General features: G+C 48.7%; 1 protein-coding gene across 6 annotated transcripts in view; it reads left to right on the top strand.

Moving 5' to 3' along the window:
- Positions 1 to 17979, top strand: part of RIN2 (Ras and Rab interactor 2) — a 248243-nt gene that overhangs the window by 156182 nt on the left and 74082 nt on the right. The gene's annotated exons all lie outside the window — the stretch shown is intronic.

Genomic DNA, 17979 nt, shown 5'->3' with positions numbered 1-17979 from the left:
GTTCTAATCCCAGCTGTATGATCTTGAGCACGTTTCTTGTAATTGTGGGGTTTTTTAAGCACTTATTATGTCCCAGGTACTTTATTAAGTGCTGGGGTGGATGCAAGATTATCAGGCCGAATACTGTCCCTGGCCTACATGGGACTTACCGTTTAAATAGGAGGGAGAACAATTCTTGAATCCCCATTTTTACAGTTGAGGAAACTGAGGCTTGGAGAAGTTAAGCGATTTGCCCAAGGCCACCCAGCATACGGTGGCAGAACCGGGATTAGAATCCAGGTCCTCTGACTCCCAACCCGTGCCTTTTCCACTAGACCACATTGCTTCTCCTTCTCCACATTACACTGTGAGCCCCAGGTGGGACAAGAACTATGTCTGACACGATTATCTCAGCATTTAGTATAGTGCCTGGCACATAGTAAATGCTTAATAAATACCACAGTTATTATCATTATTACGCCAGGCAAAGTCAGAAAATCGCTGAGAGGAAATTTCCCATATATTCATTCATTCATTCATTCAATAGTATTAATTGAGTGCTTACTATGTGCAGAGCACTGTACTAAGCGCTTGGAATGGACAATTCGGCGACAGATAGAGACGATCCCTGCCCATCGACGGGCTCGCAGTCTCATCGGGATATAGAAGAAAGCCCTCATGCAGCCTCCTGCCCGGAGTTAGTGCCGCCCAAAGGGTGAGCTCGTTGTCAACGGGGAACGTATCTACCAACTCTGTTGTACTCTCCCAAGCGCTTAGTACAGTGTTCTGCACACAGTAAGCACTCAATAAATGCCATTAAGGGTGATGCAGATCTCACCTGGTCGTTCCCAAGTTCACCTCCTAGCTGGGCCTCACTCTTGACTTTTTCCATTCCAACCCATTGCAAATGCCATTGTCCCTGTATGGACCTTCCTCCCCTCTCCCGCCTCCCTTCATCCTCCAAACCACAACCTTTCCACCCCTTCCAAGCCTCCTAAAAAGCCACCTCCTTCAGGAAGCCCTCCCTGACCATCCACCTTCCTGGTCCCTTCAACCGATCAGCCACCCTGCGCATTTGTCTGCATTTGGGGCTTATTCCATTGACTTATTTCTTTTTTATTTCCTCTTGCCGTTTTCTATGTATGCTTGGCCCACCTTTTGTTTCCATTGTATGAATGGTCTGTCTGCCTCCCAAGTTCTTCCTTCCATTGCGGTGTCCCCAGGGCATGGACTATGCCTTTATGGAGTACTCTCAAGTGTTCGGTAGAGTGCTCTGCCCCCAGTAGATACTCATTACAGTGTTCTGCATCCCATAGGCACCTTGTAATAATAATAATAATGTTGGTATTTGTTAAGCGCTTACGATGTGCAGAGCACTGTTCTAAGCGCTGGGGTAGACACAAGGGAATCAGGTTGTCCCACGTGGGGCTCACAGTCTTCATCCCCATTTTACAGATGAGGTAACTGAGGCACAGAGAAGTGAAGTGACTTGCCCACAGTCACACAGCTGACAAGTGGCAGAGCTGGGATTCGAACTCATGACCTCTGACTCCAAAGCCCATGCTCTTTCCACTGAGCCACGCTGCTTCTCTAATAATAAGAAGAAGAATTTGGGTATTAAGTGCTTACTATGTGCCAGGCACTGTACTGAGCACTAAGGTGGATACAAGCAAATCACTTTGGAAACAGTCCCTGTACCACATGGGGCTCACAGTCTCAATCCCCATTTTACAGATGAGATAACTGAGGCACAGAGAATTCATTCATTCAATAGTATTTATTGAGCGCTTACTACGTGCAGAGCACTGTACGAGGCGCTTGGAAGGTAAAATTCGGCAACAGACAGAGACAATCCCTGTCCAATGACGGGCTCACAGTCTGATCGGGGGAGACGGACAAAAACAAGACAACATAATCACGATAAATAGAATCAAGGGGATGTACACCTCATCAACTAAATAAACAGAGTAATAAAAAATATATACAAATGAGCACAGTGCTGAGGGGAAGGGAAAGGGGAGGGAAAGGGGGCTTAGCTGTGGGGAGGCGAAGGGGGAACGGGGAGGAGCAGAGGGTGGAGGGGGAGCAGAGGGAAAAGAGTAGCTCGGTCTAGGAAAGCCTCTTGGAGGAGGTGAGCTTTAAGTAGGGTTTTGAAGAGGGGAAGAGAGTCAGTTTGGCGGAGGTGAGGAGGGAGGGCGTTCCGGGACCGCGGGAGGACGCGGCCCGGGGGGTCGAGGGCAGGATAGGCGAGAACGGGGTCCGTGAAGAGGTGAGCGGTGGCAGAGGAGCGGAGCCTACGGGTGGGCAGTAGAAAGAGAGAAAGGAGGAGAGGTAGGATGGGGCAAGGGGATGGAGAGCCTTGAAGCCTAGAGTGAGGAGTTTCTGTTTGGAGCGGAGGTCGATAGGCAACCACTGGAGGCTTTTAAGGAGGGGAGTGACAGGCCCAGAGCGTTTCTGCGGGAAGATGAGCCGGGCAGCAGAATGAAGAGGCAGCAGAATGAAGAATAGACCGGACCGGGGAGAGAGAGGAGGAGGAGAGATCAGAGAGAAGGCTGACACAATAATCCAGCCGGGATATTATGAGAGCAATGAAGTGACTTGCCCCAGGCTACACTGCAGACAAGTGGTGGAGGCGGGATTAGAAGCCAGGACCTTCTGACTCCCGGGCCTGAGCGCTATCCACTACGCCATCAATAATAATAATAATGTTGGTATTTGTTAAGCGCTTACAGTGTGCCAGGCACTGTTCTAAGCACTGGGGTAGATACAAGGCAATCAGGTTGTCCCACGTGGGGCTCACAGTCTTCATTCCCATTTTACAGATGAGGGAACTGAGGCACAGAGAAGTGAAGTCACTTGTCCAAGGTCACACAGCTGACAAGTTGATTAGATGCCCCCTGCACCATCCATTGTACTGACGTCCTTATCTTTGCACTCTATCTTCCCTGCTACGGCAACCTACTCTCTGTACCTCGATCTTGTCTGCCTCCCCGCTGACCCCTCGCCCACATCCTGCCTCTGCCTGGAACACCTTCTCTCTTCATATCTGACAACCACTCTCCCCACCTTCCAAACTTCATTAAAAGCACATCTCCAAGAGGGCTTCCCCGATTTAGCCCTCCTTTCCTCTTCTCCCATTCTGTGTTTCACCTGCACTTCGATTTGCACCTTTTTTTCACCCCACCCTCAGCCCCACGGCACCTACGTCCATATCCATAATTTATTTATTTATATGAACGTCGATCTCCCCCTCTAAGCTTCCTGTGGGCAAGGAATCCGTCCACCAACTCTGTTACGTTGTATTCTCCCAAGCATTCAGTACAGTGCTTTTGCGCACAGTAAACCTTGAAAAAAACGCAGTTTTTGATTGATTGTGATGTGTGTCTGCCTCCTCCATTTGATTGCAAGCTCCATGAAGGCAAGGATGATGTCTCCCAACTATAGTGTACACTCTTTAATGCCTGGTATAGTGCTCTATAAAGAGTAAGCCCTTTGTAAATATTATCAGCTGCTCAGTTCTGTGCTCTGCGCTCAGTGGTCACCTTGTGCTCACACATACTAGACTGTAAACCCAATGTGGGCAGGGATTGTCTCTCTTGCCGAATTGTACTTTCCAAGCACTTAGTACAGTGCTCTGCCCACGGTCAGTCCTCAATAAATATGATTGAATGAATGAATATCTATAATTGATTTATATTTATATTAATGTCTGCCTCCCCCTCTAGACTATAAGCTCGCTGTGGGCGGGGAATGTGTCCGTTTATAGTTATATGGTACTCTCCCAAGCAAATAAGTGCTCAGTAAATCCGATTCATTGACCGACTGTACAGTGCTCTGCTCTCAGTGGTCACCCAGTTCGGTGCTCTGCACTCAGGAATTGAAGCAGCGTGGCCTAATAATAATAATAATGTTGGTATTTGTAAAGCGCTTACTATGTGCAGAGCACTGTTCTAAGCGCTGGGGTAGATACAGGGTAATCAGGTTGTCCCATGAGAGGCTCACAGTTAATCCCCATTTTACAGATGAGGTCACTGAGGCCCAGAGAAGTGAAGTGACTTGCCCTCACACAACCGACTAGTGGTAGAGCCGGGATTCGAACCCATGATCTCTGACTCTTAAGCCCGGGCTCTTTCAACTGAGCCACGCTGCTTCTGTAATGGATAATGGATAGAGTACGGGCCTGGGAGTCAGACGTTTCTGGGTTCATTCGTTCATTCAGTCATATTTATTGAGCGCTTCCTGTGTGCAGAGCACAAAGGGCTCACAGTCTAAAAGGTTCTACTCCCAGCTCTGCCACTTGTCTGCTGTGTGACCTTGAGCCAGGCGCTTCACTTCTCTGGGCCTCAGTTCCCTCATCTGTAAAATGGGGATTAAGACCATGAGCCCCATGCGGGACAGGGATTGCGTCCAGCCTGTTTACCTTGTATTCACCCCAGAGCTTAGTACAGTGCCTGGTACATAGATAAACACTTAACAAATACTGTAATTATTATTATTACTGTTATTAGTTACCTGGTTCAGTGCTCTGTTGAATCATCAGATGTAATGAACTTTACCAGCCAAACATCCATCCTTACAAAATTTAATTTCCTACAACAGTGGAGCCCAGGGATTATCAGCTTCTGCATTGTGGGGGTTTATTGATTTGAAATTCATAGGCGGGGCTGGTGATGAGCTGTGAAAATGGGCAAAAGTCTGGCAGAGGAGGAGAAACTAGACTGCTGAGTGAATCCACAGGCCCAGCTGGCTGTAATTATCAACTATTATTGTGGTATTTGTTAAGCGCTTAGTATGTGTCAAGCACTGTTCTGAGCGCTGGGGTAGATACAGGGGAATCGGGTTGTCCCACGTGAGGCTCACAGTTAATCCCCATTTTACAGATGAGGTAACTGAGGCCCAGAGAAGTGAAGTGACTTGCCCACAGTGGCAGAGCCGGGAGTTGAACTCATGACCTGTGACTCCAAAGCCCAGGCTCTTTCCACTGAGCAGCTTGTGGGCCTCACGGTCTTAATCCCCATTTTCCAGATGAGGTAACTGAGACACAGAGAAGGGAAGCGGCTTGCCCAAGGTCACACAGCAGACAAGTGGTGGAGCCGGGATTAGAACCTGTGTCCTCTGACTCTCAAGTCCGGGCTCTTTCCACTAAGCCACGCTGCTTCGCTCTAGTTCAGAATAGTGAGTAGATATAGAGGTCATGGAGGCCTAAAAGAAGTCAGGCTCTGAAAACGGCAACCTGAGGGCCAGACAAAGAACAAACCCTAATCCTTGTCTTCTCTTGACCCTGATCTAAAGGGAATTGAGGGGGATCAGCCTACCCATTTTTCTCAGCAGTAAACAAAAAAACGCCTATTGGCCTCAGGGCCCTCATTCAATCAATCAATCAATCAATCAATCAATCGTATTTATTGAGTGTTTACTGTGTACAAAGCGCTATACTAGGTACAGTACAACCGTTCCCTACCCACAAGGAGCTTACAGTCTAGATGGGGAAGGCAGATACTAAAATAAATTATGGATATGTACATAATAATAATCTTGGTATTTGTTAAGCGCTCACTATGTGCCGAGCACTGTTCTAAGCACTGGGGTAGATACAGGGTCATCAGGTCGTCCCACGTGAGGCTCATAGTTAATCCCCATTTTACAGATGAGGGAACTGAGGCCCAGAGAAGTGAAGTGACTCGCCCACAGTCTCACAGCTGACAAGTGGCAGAGCCGGGAGTCGAATCCATGACCTCTGACTCCGAAGCCCGGGCTCTTTCCACTGAGCCACGCTACATAAGTGTTGTGGGGATGAGGGTGGGGTAAATTAAACATATAAATCCAAGCGTGAGGCTGCTGCAGAAGGGAGAGGGAGTAGGGCCAATGAGGGTTTAGGCGGGGAAGATCTCTGGAAGGATATGCGATTTAAATAAGGCTCTGAAGGTGGGGAGAGTGATCATCTGTCGGTTTTGAACTGAGAGGGAGTCCAGGACAGAGGCAGAACATTCATTCATTCATTCAATCGTATTTATTGAGCGCTTCCTGTGTGCAGAGCCCTGTACTAAGCACTTGGAAAGTACAGTTCAGAAATAGAGACAATCCCTGCCCACACCGGGCTCACAGTCTAGAAGGGGAGAGGCGGACAAACAAGTAAACAGGCATCAATATAAATACGTAGAATTATAGATATGTGCATGTATATATATATACAGGTGCTGCAGGGTGGGGAGGTGGGGTAGAGCAAAGGGAGTGAGTTGGGACAACGGGAAGTGCGGGGGAGCTGAGGAAAAGGGGTCATAGTCTGGGAAAGCCTCTTGGAGGAGGTGAGCCTTCAGTAGGGCTTTGAAGGAGGGGAAGTGTGGTTGTTTGGCAGATTGGAGGAGGGAGGGCATTCCAGGCCAGAGGTAGGATGTGGGCCACGGGTCAACGGCTGGACAACAATTCTGTTGCCGAATTGTACATTCCAAGTACTTAGTATAGTACTCCGCACATAGTAAGCGCTCAATAAGTACAGTTGAATGAATGAATGGAAAGGCGAGAACGAGGTGCAGTGAGCACCAGAGGAGCAGAGTGTGCAGGCTGGGCTGTAGAAGGAGAGAAGAGAGGTGAGGTAGGAGGGGGGCAAGGGGATGGAGAGCTTTGAAGCCGAGAGTGAGGAGTTTTTGCTTGAAAAGGAGCTTGATAGGCAACCACTGGAGATGTTTGAGGACTGGGGGGGTGAGAGGCCGGGAGCGTTTCTGTAGAAAGGTGATCCGGGCAGCAGAGGGAAGGATGGACTGAAGTGGGGAGAGGCAGGAGGTGGGGAAGTTAGAAAGGAGGATGATGCATGATGTACTGGGACATGGGAGAGGGCTCGGCAGCGAGTTAGATGAGATTGAGATACAATGAGTAGGTTGGCCTTTAAAGGACTGGAGTGAACTTGCTGGGATGCAGTAGGAAATCAGCAAGGTAAAATAGGAGGAGGCAAAGCGATTGAGTGTTTTAAAATCCCCATGGTAAGGAGCTTAGAAAAGAAGTGGGAAGTGGGAACATTTGCAGGCAGCTGTGGTTAGAGCAGTGGAAAGATATTGGGTATGGATTTTAAGAAAGGGAAGGAGGAGGGGGAGGAGAGAGAGTAGGAGGATGGGGAAGAGGAGAAAGAGGAGGTGCATTCCCGCAGGAGACATTCACCACCCCAAGCCCAGGTCATGGATCCTGCTCTCCTGGCCCTGGCCTGCGGAGGAATCCCTGCAGCTCCCTGAAAGCTCATGGCAGCACAAACCTGGCAGTTGGAAAAAGTAGGACTTCAGGGGAGGAGGGAGAAGGAGGGAAGGAGGGGAGTGGGAAAGGCTTTAACAGCCCCCGGGGCCTCTGTTGGGAGGAAAGGTCGGGGCTGGCGATTTGGGTCGAGGCAGCCATTTGGGGAGGTTTAATGGGGGATTGGGCAGGGTGGGTGTGAAGGCCAACCTTTGACCCTCTACCACCCTACACACATCATACAAATACACCTGCATCAGTGGAAAGAGCACGGGCTTTGGAGTCAGAGGTCATGAGTTCGAATCCCGGCTCTGCCACTTGCCAGCTGTGTGACTGTGGGCGAGTCACTTCACTTCTCGGTGCCTCAGTTCCCTCATCTGTAAAATGGGGATGAAGACTGTGAGCCCCACGTGGGACAACCTGATTCCCCTGTGTCTACCCCAGTGCTTAGAACAGTGCTCTGCACATAGTAAGCACTTAACAAATACCAACATTATTATTATTATTATTATTATAAACTGTGAGCTCCCTCAAGGGACAGGGTCCATGTCTAATTCTTTCTTGCACTCAGTACACTGCTCTGAACACCATAAGTGCTGGATAAATACCACTGTTATTAGGCCACACTGCCTCTACTGATAATAATATTTACCAAAATTAACTTTCACTTCACAGAAAGAGCCTCTGACCCTCTGTCAGTCTCCTGGAAGAGAAAGCCACACAGTAGGAGGTTGAGCAGCAGAGAGGGGGCTGAGGGGAGGAGGGAAGGTGGGAAGGACATGGAAAGAAAAGTTTTAGAGAAGGAGAGAAATCAGGAAACGAACATTCAAGGTATTTCATTGCCATTTTGGAAGAGGACTGGCTGAAACGTGAGTCTCCCTGGACCAAGGCCCCAGCAGGGCAGCGGTGACCTCTACTCAGGGGTCAGGGACTAACTCACAGCTTTCAGCAGTTTGGGGGTGAAATTGAAGTTTCTGAGGTGAGGGTGTGAAGGTTGTGACTACTGAACTAGTCATCGGGGCGTCGGGGGGAGGACCTAAGTGTTTAGTGGGTACAGACTCAAGTTCACAAGGGACACAAATAGAATGGGGAGATGAGATGAAGGTTTCCTGGGGGAAGATATGATTTTAGTGGGGCTTTAAAGTTGGGGAGTGTGCTGGTCTGTCAGATCAATCAATCAGAATGTCTGTCAGAGTTGGGGTGGGGGATCCAGGGACTCCCCCAGCAAAACATTCTAGGTTCAGGTGGACTTCCACAGAGTGATCCATATCCTGTCATTACGTTATAATGCGTGCCCAGCTTCACGCATGTCATACCACGTGCGTCTGGTTTCCCGGTGTCCTCTGAAGAAGCAGCGTGGCCTAGTGAAAAGAACACGGGCCTGCAAGTCAGAAGACCCGGGTTCTAAATATGTCTGCTGGGTGAGCTTCAGCCAGTCACTTCACTTCTCAGTGCCTCAGTTAACCCATCTGTAAAGTGGCGATTGACTTTATGGGACAGGGACTGTGTCCAACCAGACAACTTAGTACCTACCCCATTGCTTAATACAGTGCCGGGCACGTAGTAAGTGCTAAATGAGTACAGTTTAAAAAAACCCAAAAAACAAAAGGGCCACGGCTGACCTCATGACAGCCCTCAGCCCTCTTCACCTTTCCCAGGTCCCACAGTGCAGCAACAGAACGAGCAACCACATCAACGGAAGCTCGAGCCTAGTACATATCACTTAACAAATACCATTTTTAAAAACACACCAGAGAAACAAAACAAACAAAAAAGACTGGAGAGCTAGACTTGTGGCCTGGAAGGTCTCATTGCCCCAGGGATGAAGGATGGGAGGGGAGGGGTCCCTTGGGTGGAGAGTTCGTTCCCAACTCCACTCTGCAAGACCCCATAATCCAGAATTCTCTGAGAATTACCAACCTCAGAGGGGGAAAAAAATGGGACTTTGCCTAGGTGGGGAGGGAAGGGAGTGCTACAGAAGAATGCCCCTGTTTTTCAGGGGACCACCCTGCCCCGAGGCTGAGAGGGTTATGTGGATTCATTCATTCAATAGTATTTATTGAGCGCTTACTCTGTGCAGAGCACTGTACTAAGCGCTTGGAATGTACACATCGGCAACAGATAGAGACAATCCCTGCCCTTTGAAGGGCTTTCAGTCTAATCGGGGGTTATGGTCAGGGTGGTCCACACTGCCACAAGGAGACAGAGAGAGAAAGAAAAAGAGAGCGTGTTTAAAGGACCAGTGGCAGAAAAGAGGGAAAGAAGAAAGGAGCTGGACCGAGCTGATTTCCAGGAGTGGGGTAGGGGTTATAAAGAAGCAGCAAGGTTAAGTGGAAAGAGCACGGGCGTGGGGGAGTGGTCAGAGGACATGGGTTCTAATCCAGGCTCCACCACTTGTCTGCCATGTGACCTTGGGAAAGCCACTTCCCTGTGCCTCAGTTCCCTCATTTGTAAAATGGGGATTAAGATTGTGAGCCCCACGTGGGACATCCTGAAGACCTTGTATCTACCCCGGTGCCTAGAACAGTGCTTGACACATAGTAAGCGCATAACAAATGCCATAATTATTATTATTAGGGAACCCAAAATAGTGTCTGCCCCACTGAATTTCTCATGTGTTGTTTCACACTCTCTCTCCTTTGTGAATATCTCCCTCCATCCCCTGCCTCTTCCCTCCCTCCTCTGCTTCCCTTCCATTGCCATTTGTCTTCCAACTGACCTCAGTCTCCCTCTTCTTCTCCCTGACCTGCTTCCTCCGACCCTGGCAGGAAATACAGAGAAGAGAAAGGAAAGAAACAAGCGAATCACAGCAAAAGGAAACTTTTCTCCCTCCTTTCTATACCCAGTCCGCGATGGAGGTTTCCAGTCGGGTCCTCCCTCACTGAGTCCCAAGACCGTTGGTCCAAGCCCAGGAGGCCTAGCCTGGACAGACCTAGAAGTTGCCCGGCCTCACTGTGGGCTTTAGCCCCGCGGCCTCCCCGTTCTCGGAGGTGGAAAACCGGGTTCGAGCATCATCCCGCCCAAAACTGCCCTCGCCCATCTCAGCTGTCACTCAGGTTCTCGGCCCTCGGGACCACCCAAGTTCATGAAGGGCTGTAGGCCTGGCTGCTACCCTCAGATGGGCCAGTGGTTTCCTCTGGGCCTCTGGTGGGAAGTAATAATAATAATAATAATGTTGGTATTTGTTAAGCGCTCACTATGTGCAGAGCACTGTTCTAAGCTCTGGGGTAGATACAGGGTCATCAGGTTGTCCCATGTGAGGCTCACAGTCTTAATCGCCATTTTACAGATGAGGGAACTGAGGCACAGAGAAGTGAAGTGACTTGCCCACAGTCACACAGCTGACAAGTGGCAGAGTGGGGATTCGAACCCATGACCTCTGACTCCCAAACCCGGGCTCTTTCCACTGAGCCACGCTGCTTCTCGGTATAAAGTATTCCTAGGCTTATCTCTTAAGCTCCTTGTGGGTGGGGAACGTGTCTACCAACTCTTTCGGGTGCTTAGTACAGTACTCTGTACACATGTCCAACAGATAATTATTCTTCTCCTCTTCAAAGCCTTATTGAAGGCCCGTCTCCTCCAAAAAGCCTTCCCTGACTAAATCCTCCTTTTCTCTTCTCCCATTCCCTTTTGCATCACCCTGATTTGCTGTCTTTATTCATCCCCCACCTTCCAGCTCCACAGCACATATATGTCCACATCTGTAATTGATGTCTTTAGATTAATATCTGCTTCCCCTCTAGACTGTGAGTTCATTGTGGGCGGGGAATGTGTCTGTTTATTTTTTTTGTACACTCCCAAGCCCTTAGTACAGTCCTTTGCTTTGTAAGCACTCAATAAATGTGATTGAACGAATGAATGAGCAGTAAATACCATTGATTGATTTTCAGGCAGTCCTCGGATGTATGAAGCAGTTGGCTCCTGAAATAATAATTGTGGTATTTGTGAAACACTTGCTGTGTGCCAAGCACTGTATTAAGCACTGGGATAGATAAGAGATAATCAGGCCGGGCACGGCTCCCGGCCCACAGGGAGATCACGGCCCAGGTAGGAAGGAGAACAGATCGTAAATCCCTGTTTTACAGATGAAGAACCTGTAAAATTAAGAAGTAAAATGACTTGCTCAAGGTCCCACAGCAGGCATATGGCAGAGGTGGGATTAGAACCCAGGGCTTCTGGTTCCCAGGCCCAGATTCGTTCCACTAAGCCACACAGCCGAAGGAATAAATTGCAATACATTTTTTCATGGGGATTACACTTTAAATGGAAGATTGGTTCCCAAGTCAAGACTGAATATCCTATTTTCACCAAAATCACCTGAAATTGCATGTTCAATCAATTATAGAAGAATAAAGTACTAATAAATGCATTAAATTTTATATTGTAAATGGAATCAATTTGACATAAAAAGTCACATCTAATCAAGAACATATAAAGACAGACAGTGCTGTATAATGTGCATTCCCTATAATTACAAATGATCTAAAAAGCATAACAGGCCTCCAACTTTTAATTTTTTTTTACTTTTTTCATCATCCCTCGACTAGCGGTTCAGATTGGATACTATTTCTAGGGAGTTTTGAAGTGATTTGAAAGGTTCTTGAAAATAACTTCTCTGTGCCTCAGTTACCTCGTTGGTAAAATGGCGGTTAAGACTGTTGGCCCCATGTGGGACCTGATTATCTTAGTACAGCTGTGGGCATTTGTTTTGCTTTGTTTTTTAATGGTATTTTTTAAGTGCTTATTGAATAGAGTACGTGCTTACTCAATAGAGAAGCAGCGTGGCTCAGCGGAAAGAGCACGGGCTTTGGAGTCAGAGGTCATGGGTTCGAATCCCGGCTCGGCCACTTGTCAGCTGTGTGACTTTGGGCAAGTCACTTAACTTCTCGGTGCCTCAGTTACCTCATCTGTAAAATGGGGATGAAGACTGTGAGCCCCACGTGGGACAACCTGCTTCCCCTGTGTCTACCCCAGCGCTTAGAACAGTGCTTGGCACATAGTAAGCGCTTAACAAATACCAACATTTAAATACCAACATTTTTAGAGAAGCAGCGTGGCTCAGTGGAAAGAGCCCGGGCTTTGGAGTCAGAGGTCATGAGTTCAAATCCCGGCTCTGCCACTTGCCAGCTGTGTGACTGTGGGCAAGTCGCTTCACTTCTCTGTGCCTCAGTTACCTCATCTGTAAAATGGGGATGAAGTCTGTGAGCCCCACGTGGGACAACCTCATTCCCCTGTGTCTACCCCAGCGCTTAGAACAGTGCTCTGCACATAGTAAGCGCTTAACAACTACCATCAATAGAATAGCAAAGCAGCGTGGCTCAGTGGAAAGAGCCCGGTCTTGGGAGTCAGAGGTCATGGGTTCTAATCCCGGTTCTGCCACTTGTCAGCTGTGTGACTTTGGGCAAGTCACTTCACTTCTCTGTGCCTCACTTACCTTTTCTGTAAAATGAGGATTAAAACCGTGAGCCCCACGTGGGATACCTGATCACTTTGTATCCCCCCAGCGCTTAGAACAGTACTTTGCACATAGTAAGAGCTTAACAAATACCACCATTATTATTAGAATAAGTGTTTACTATGTGCCAGGCACTGTTCCTAGCACTGGGGTAGATGCAAGCTAATAAAGTTGGATACAGTGCTAATAAAGTTGGATACAGTCTATGTCCCTCATGGGGCTCAGTCTTAATCCCTATTTTAGAGAAGAGGTAACAGAGGCACAGAGAAGTTAAGTGACTTGCCCAAGGTCACATGGCAGGCAAGCGGGGGAGCGGGATTAGAACTCACGACCTCTGACTCCCAGTCTCGTGCACTGGCCATTAGGCAAGATTTTCTCAAAGCGTCTAAGGAAGTTGGGTAGAAGGCCTCTCGCCTTGTGGTTTTTTTCTAAAGCTGCAGGTCATAATGAAGCTCATTGTGGGCAGGGAACCTGTCTGCTGATTCTGTCATATTATACTCTCCCGGTCAGTTAGTACAGTGCTCTGCCCTGGTCAGTGCTCAATAAATGCCTTTGATTGATTGATAATATAAAGGCATTTGTAAAGCGCTGGGGTAGTTACAAGTTAATCAGGTCGGGCAAAGTCCTCGCCCCACATGGGGCTCACGGTCTACGTAGTAGGAATTCCCCATTTTAGAGATGAGGAAACCGAAGCACAGAAAAATGAAGTGACTTGCCCCAGGTCACACAGCAGGCCAGTGAGAGACCCGGGATTCGAACCCAGGTCCTCTGACTCCCAGGCCCGTGCTTTTTCCACTAGGCCACGCTGCTCCTCACTCCTCGCCTCCTCACTGGTCACATTGGCTCTGCCTCACTTCCCCGATGTGCTGCGTTGAGTGCCGGGGCAGCGGTCCTCAGATGTGGAGCCGGTAGCTTCCAAATGTTGAAATGTCTCAGTCAACACTTGGGTTATGCAGCGTGGCCTAGTGGATAGAGCACAAGTCTGGGAGTCAGACGGACCTGAGTTCTAATCCTCGCTCTGCCATGTGTCTGCTGGGTGACCTTGGGCAAATCACTTCATTTTTCTGTGCTTCTGTTACCTCATCTGTAAAATGGGGATTGAGACTGTGAGTCCCATGTGGGACAGGGACTGTGTCCAACCCAATTACTTTGTATCTATAGAGAAGCAGCGTGGCTCAGTGGAAAGAGCCCAGGCTTGGGAGTCAGAGGTCATGGGTTCGTATCCCGACTCTGCCCCTTGTCAGCTATGTGACTGTGGGCGAGTCACTTCACCTCTCTGTCCCTCAGTTCCCTCATCTATAAAATGGGGATGAAGACTGTGAGCCTCACGTGGGACAACCTCATTCCCCTGTATCTACCCCAGCGCTTAGAACAGTGCTCTGCACGTAGTAAGCGCTTAACAAATACCAACATTATTATTATTATTATTATCTATTCATTCATTCATTCAATAGTGTTTGTTGAGCACTTACTATGTGCAGAGCACTGTACTAAGCACTTGGAATGTACAATTCGGCAACAGATAGAGACAATCCCTGTGGGCTTAAAGTCTAATCTATTATCTCAGCACTTAGAACAGTGCCTGGCACATATTAACCACTTAAGAAACACTATAAGAATGAAAGACTTTATGAGGTGGAGTTTCTTCAGCAATGGGTCTATCTTTTTCCCCTTCGGCAGTGGTGGTTCTCGTTGGCCTTTTTCTTTTTTCACCCCGAAGAGCCCAGTTTTCTGAGCATTAAAACATAACCCCGACCTTCTTCAGCAATGGGTGTATCATTTTCCCCTTCGGCGATGGTGGTTCTCGTTGGCCTTTTTCTTTTTTCACCCCAAAGAGCCCAGTTTTCTGAGCATTAAAATATAGACCCCACCTTCTTCAGTGATTTTTAGGTAGTCTTATGAAAAACACAGCCGTGCCCTCATCCACACCAACAGTGTCACCTGAGACAGTCGATGGTATGCAAAATACTCCAAGCTCTACTCCAATATGGTATGCAGGATACTCCAAGCTCTAAACTTCTCCCACCCTCTTCTCCCTCCCTTCAGCAGCTCTGTACTTGAATACCCTCCGAGCCCTTAGACACAGCACTAATGTATGCACATCTTCTTCTATTTCTGTCGCTTCCCGGAATTTCTGTAATTTCTTTTAACGTCTGTCTCCCGCTGCAGACCGTAAGCTCCTTGAAAGCAGGGATCGTGCCTACCTTCTCTTTTGTATTGTACTCTCCCAAGTGCTTAGTACAGAGTAAGTGCTCACTCCATCCCACTGATCGGTTGTAGACCGCCACCTCCTTGGGTTCATTGAGGTTGAGAGGTTGCTTCTGAAAAAATGGAGAGCGATTATAGAACTATAGGAACAAAAATAAAGTCTGAAAAAGATGAGAGGCCAACTCAGACTCACAGATCTGTGATAGCCCCCGAATAACAACCGCAGCCCCCTCTTTGCTCCGTATTAAAACTTTACCCTTGCCGTGCCTTTAAATTGTTATAGATTCTTAATATTGTGAGCCCGTCAGTAGGCCGGGATTGTCTCTATCTGTTGCCGAATTGTACATTCCGAACGCTTAGTACAATGCTCTGTGCGCAGTAAGCGCTCAGTAAATACTATTAAATGACTATTCTCCCAAATTTTCGTAAACTAACAGCATTTATCTGGATTCTCCAGCCAACAGTGAACAATTTCTCCACCTGAGCAATAAGTCCAGAAAGTCCAGCACTGTGTAGTTCTCACAGTTGGCCGTTTTAGAAAGGAATGCGGTGTAAGAGCCGAGTTCTTTACATAGCCTTGAATTCTTAGTTTTTCTTTCAGGGAGAATGGTACATATTGAATCAGAGAGATTACAATTACTAGATTGAAAGTGCCTCAAGGATAGGATATCGTGCCTTCCGGCTGTATAGTACTTAGAATAGTGCTCGGAAAACGCTAAGTGTTCGAGAAAACTATCGATTGAAAGATCGGGGCCGGGGGAAGGAATATTGATGTGTCCACACTGTCAAGACTTTGACGTTGCTCACTGGTATGGCGTTGTGGCCGAGTGTTGCCAGTTTCACTTCCCCTTCACTTACGATCCAAGTCTTTTCCTGTCTTCCCTTCCTGCTCCCAAGCTGACACCTCCGTATCGCCGTCCTCCTGTAACCTCTCTGGTTCGGTTATTTTGACTGTACTTGGCCGACGCTGCTGTTGCTGCTCCCGGGCCCGTCCGTGGTCCGTAGCCCCCGCCCTCGGGGGCCACAGAGCTGGGGAGCCCGGTCGGGGCAGGAAACGGGAGGGCAGGAGGTGGCAACAGTGAGAAGGAAGAGAAGGAGGAAATCGTGGGAGAGAACGCATGAATGGCCAACAATCCCCTTGGCAGAGCTCCCCCTTTTTTATGGTAATTGTTAGGCGCTTACCATGTGCCAGGCACTGTACTAAGCATTTATTTATTCATTCAGTCAGTCATTTGTATTTATTGAGTGCTTACTGTGGGCAGAGTATTCTATTAATAATAATACTGTTGGTATTTGTTAAGCGCTTACTATGTGCAGAGCACTGTTCTAAGCGCTGGGGTAGATTTACAGGGTAATCAGGTTGTCCCACGTGAGGCTCACGGTCTTAATCCCCATTTTACAGATGAGGTAACTGAGACGCAGAGGTTAAGTGACTTGCCCACAGTCACACAGCTGACAAGTGGCAGAGGCAGGATTCGAACCCATGACCTCTGACTCCCAAGCCCGGGTTCTTTCCACTCAGCCACGCTGTTTCTTCTTCTATTAAGCCCTTGGGAGAGTACAGTATAACAATCAACAGACACATTTGCACTCTCCCAAGTGCTTAGTATGGTGCTTTGCACACAGTAAGCACTCAATAAATATGATTGAATGAATGAACATTCCTGACCCACAACAAGCTTCCAGTCCAGAGGGGGAAAAAAATAATAATAATCGTATTTGTTAAGCGCTTATTTTGTACAAAGCACTGGGGTGGATACAAGCAAACCGGTTTGGACATAGTCCCCTGTCCGGCTCACAGTCTCAATCCCCATTTTCCAGATGAGGGAACTGAGGTCCAGAGAAGTGAAGTGACTTGGCCAAGGTCACCCAGTAATAATAATAATAATGTTGGTATTTGTTAAGCGCTTACTATGTGCCGAGCACTGTTCTAAGCGCTGGGGTAGACACAAGGGAATCAGGTTGTCCCACGTGGGGCTCACAGTCTTAATCCCCATTTTACAGATGAGGTCACTGAGGCACCGAGAAGTTAAGTGACTTGCCCAAAGTCACACAGCTGACAGTAGGTAAGCGGCAGAGCTGGGATTGGAACCCATGCCCTTGTGACCCAGGCCCGTGCTCTATCCATTACGCCTTGCTGCTTCTCTCTACGCCTAAGAGTGTTAGAGGGTCTAGAGGGGTAGATACAAGCTAATCCAGTTGGATGCTGTCCCTGTCCCACGTGGGGCTCACAGTTTCAATCAATTTACAGTTGTGGTAACTGAGGCACAGAGAAGTTGAAGTAAGGTCAAATAGCTGGCGGTGGCGGAGCCGGGATTAGAACAGCTCTTTCCCCTTCTTCCATCCCCCCTCCGGGCCCGATCCGACCCGGCCCCCCGATGCTGGGGTCGTGGAGGGTGAAGGCCGTCGACCGAGGAGGGGGAAGGCGACGGCTGCAGAGGCGGTCACAGGGGCAGCGGGAACCTCCAGAAATGGCAACTCAACGTAGAGAAGATGCAGGAGGGATGAGGTCAGGACACGGGGGCAGAAGAACAGGAAAGCGGCAGGCCGCAGCTCCGGGCTAGAAACCAGGGAGAGGCGGGGGCGGGGCGAGGAGGGGGCAGAGCTACTTATCTTATGAGCCTGGTGTCAAGAGGTCAAATCCGTATCGAAAACCCAACGTGGTTTAATTTTAGAAACGGCCGAAGGGCCCTTCATCGTAACCGGAAAGTCATCGGCTGCCTGTATTTTGCGGGAAACCGAGGCTCCTCGCGGCTTGGGTTGTCCCCAGGCTGTCGGACCAGAGTGAGAAACCGTCGGAGGCTTGGGCAGGGTGACCTCGGTCCGTGTTCGACCCCAGACAAGGACCCGGGATCTCGTATGAAGGTCTTTCCTCACGACTGACGCGATAACGGGTCCAATTTAAGTCGCTTTCGATCGCGGTGAATGGAGAGGCCGTGACCCGGTGGCCCATCCTGTTCGGAGAGGGTGGGAGTGGTTAGGGTTTAGAGCTGCCCACCTCCCCCACCCGCCCCCGGCACTCTAGGTCATTTGGATTACGGATCCCAGACTGACCTGTGCACTGGCTAAGATGGCCCCGGCTTGGACTCGAAAACCCAAACACCTAATGCGAACGAGAG

The sequence above is a fragment of the Ornithorhynchus anatinus genome, chromosome 1 (genome assembly GCF_004115215.2).
Source record: "Ornithorhynchus anatinus isolate Pmale09 chromosome 1, mOrnAna1.pri.v4, whole genome shotgun sequence".
Classification (NCBI taxonomy): Eukaryota; Metazoa; Chordata; class Mammalia; order Monotremata; family Ornithorhynchidae; genus Ornithorhynchus; species Ornithorhynchus anatinus.
This window is presented reverse-complemented; position numbering and strand designations above follow the sequence as displayed.